Here is a 3,084-nt window from a genome sequence, read left to right as displayed (position 1 = left end):
GTATGGAGGGATGGACACTGGGAAGAGGTAACTGTGGGGAGGAGGTGGGAGGGGAGCTGTTGCATTGTGGTAAACTGTAGTCAATGATATGAGACAAAGTATATGTGAACCGCTGTATGGAAAGTGAATTTGCTCTGTAAATCTGCCAAATCACAATAAAAAAATAAAAATAAAAAATATATATATTGAAATGGAAAAAGTATACATATACATCACAAAGTGTAAATAAAAATATGGTAAGCAAGTAAAACAAAATCTGGTAGAACTGCAACAAGAAATAGCTAAAGACACAATGATAGGCAAATATTTCAACATCTTTCTCTCAATAATGGCAAGGATGTATCAACAGAAAATCAGTAAGAATTTAGAAGTCTTGAACAACATGATCAATCAACATTTATAGAACAGTCCACCCAAAAATAACAGATAAACTTTCTTTCCAAGTACTAATGAATCATTAACCAAGGCAGACTGTATTCTGGACCATAAAACAAGTCTCAATACATTTAAAAGATTTTAAGTCATACAGAGTATATTCTCTGACCACAATGGAATTAAATTAGAGAATACTAATAGAAAGATATCTGGAAAACATCCCAATAGTTGAAAAATACATAAAACTACTTCAAAGTAACATGCAAGCCAAAGAAAACATCAAAAGGAAAATTGGGAAGTAATTTGAACTAAATAAAAAAAAATGCAAAATATAAAAATTTGTGTTATGTTACTAAAGCTGTACATAGAGGGAAAATTTGTAGGACTGGTGTCAGAAATACTTAACTTCTCAGAAGCTAATGAAAACATTGGCAATTCAGACCCACCCAGTGGTTCCCCAAGAAAAAGACTTGATGATTTCCTTCCATAAAGATAACCCTGTGAGACATTTCTACTGTCACATGTGGCCATTAAGAGTTGAAATCAACTCAGTGTCACCTAACAAAAACAACAGCAACCATCTATATTAGAAAAGAAGAAAGATTTTAAGTTAATGTCCTCAATTTCTACCTTAAAGAACTAGAAACAAAATGACAAAGTAAACTCAATTAAAAGGAAGAAAGGAAATAATAAACATAAGAGTAGAAATCCATGAAATAGAAAATGGAAAAAAAAATATAGAAAAATAAACGACCAAAAGCTGTTCATAAAATAATAATAATAATAAAATTGATAAACCTGTAGCCAAATTGCTCAGAATAAAAAGAAAGAAAACACAAATTACTAACATTTGGAATAAGAGAGATGATATTATTACATATTCTACTGATATTAAAAGGATAACCTGTAATATTATGAAAAACTTCAAACAAATAAATTAAACAATTTACATGAAATAGAAAATTTCTTAAGAATCAGAAATAGCCAAAGCTTCCTCAAGAAGAAATAGATCACATAAATAGACCTATGAAGATATGTAAAATAAATTGAGTTTGTAGTTAAATTCTTCCTAAAAAGAAAACTCAAGGATAAGATGGCTTCACTGGTGAATTCTATCAAATATCTAAGGGAGAAATGTTACTAATTGTATTGAAAGTCTTTCTAAAAATTGAAATGTAGAAATTAATTTTCAATTAATTCTATAATCATTAGTTTGACACCAAAATTGGGCAGAGAAATAACATCAAAACAAAACAAAACAAAACAGAGCAATACATTCATGAACACAGATGGAAAAAAAAAAAATCAAACGAAATTTTAGAAATGGAAACTAACAATATGTAAAAATAATGATATCATGACCAAGAGAATATTCCTCAAGAACTCATAGTGTGTTTGTTGTTATTGTTATGTGCTGTAGAGTCGCCTCTGACACATAGCTACCCTATGTAAAATAGAACGAAATACTACCTGGTCCTGCAGCAGCCCCACAATCCTTGCCATACATGAGCCCATTGTTGCAGCCACTGTGTCATTCCATCTCACTGAGGGCCTTCCCCTTTTTCTCTGATGCTCCACTCTACCAAGCATGATATACTTCTCCAGGGAACGGTCTCTTCTGACAACATGACCAAAGTAGGTGAGACAGCATCTGGCCATTCTCATTACCAAGGAGCGTTCAGCTGCACTTCTTCCAGGACAGATTAGTTCTTTCTACTGGCAGTCCGTGGTGTTTTAAGTATTGTTCATTAACACCACAACTCAAAAGCATAGGCTCTTCTTTGATCTTCCTTATTCATTGTCCAGCTTTCACATGCATAAGAGGCTATTGAAAACACCATGCCTTGGATTAGGTGCACCTTAGTCTTCAAAGAGACATCTTTGCTCTTCAGCACTTCTATTTTATTATTATTATTATTATTTTAATTTTTAGAACTTTTTTTACATTCAACACTATGTGTACATTTACTTTCATTTCCCATTTACCATGTCCAGTCCTAACCCAGTCTCCTCTCCTCCCTACTCTGTAACCCTCACCCTGTGCCCCTCATATTTATACACTCCTGTTTGTCCTGCATTTCCTCAATTTGAATGTTGGTCTTCTGGTGTCCTGTAGTCCTTTGCTCTAACGGACGTATTACCATAGAGTATGTGTTTGTGTCATCCTGAGTTGAGCGGTCTGCGTGTATATCTTGTTAACTATTGGGCTGACAGCCCGCCTCTGGGGATACATTTTATTCCAGGCACAGAATATATTCCAGGGCCATAGTATTGGGATTCTCACCAGACTTCATCTGACCAGTAATTCTGGTCATTATTGAGTTTTTGGGTTTTGTTCCACATTTTCCCAACCACTCTACCCAGCATCTCCAGATTTGTTCCTTTCCTGGATGGTTGGCATTGGTGACCGGGCACCATCTAGTTCTTCTGGTCTTGAGGGCCATCATGTCCTATGGCTGATTGCTTTCAAATGCCCTTCTTTTTTTTTTTTTTGGTTGCCATTTGCCTGAAATATCTTTTTCCAACCTTTGATTTTTAGTCTATTTTTATCTTTCTAAGATGAGTCTCTTGTAGACAGCATATTGATGGTTCATATCTTCTTTTCCAGTCTGCAACTCTCCATTTCTTGAGTGGTGCCTTTAATCTATTTACATTCAGTATAATTTTTGACAAGTGTGAATTTATTGATATCATTTTGTTATGTGTTTT

This window comes from Orycteropus afer, unplaced genomic scaffold, assembly GCF_000298275.1.
Source record: "Orycteropus afer afer isolate SDZICR_OR568_19922 unplaced genomic scaffold, OryAfe1.0 scaffold00146, whole genome shotgun sequence".
In the NCBI taxonomy this organism is placed as follows: Eukaryota; Metazoa; Chordata; class Mammalia; order Tubulidentata; family Orycteropodidae; genus Orycteropus; species Orycteropus afer.
This window is presented reverse-complemented; position numbering follows the sequence as displayed.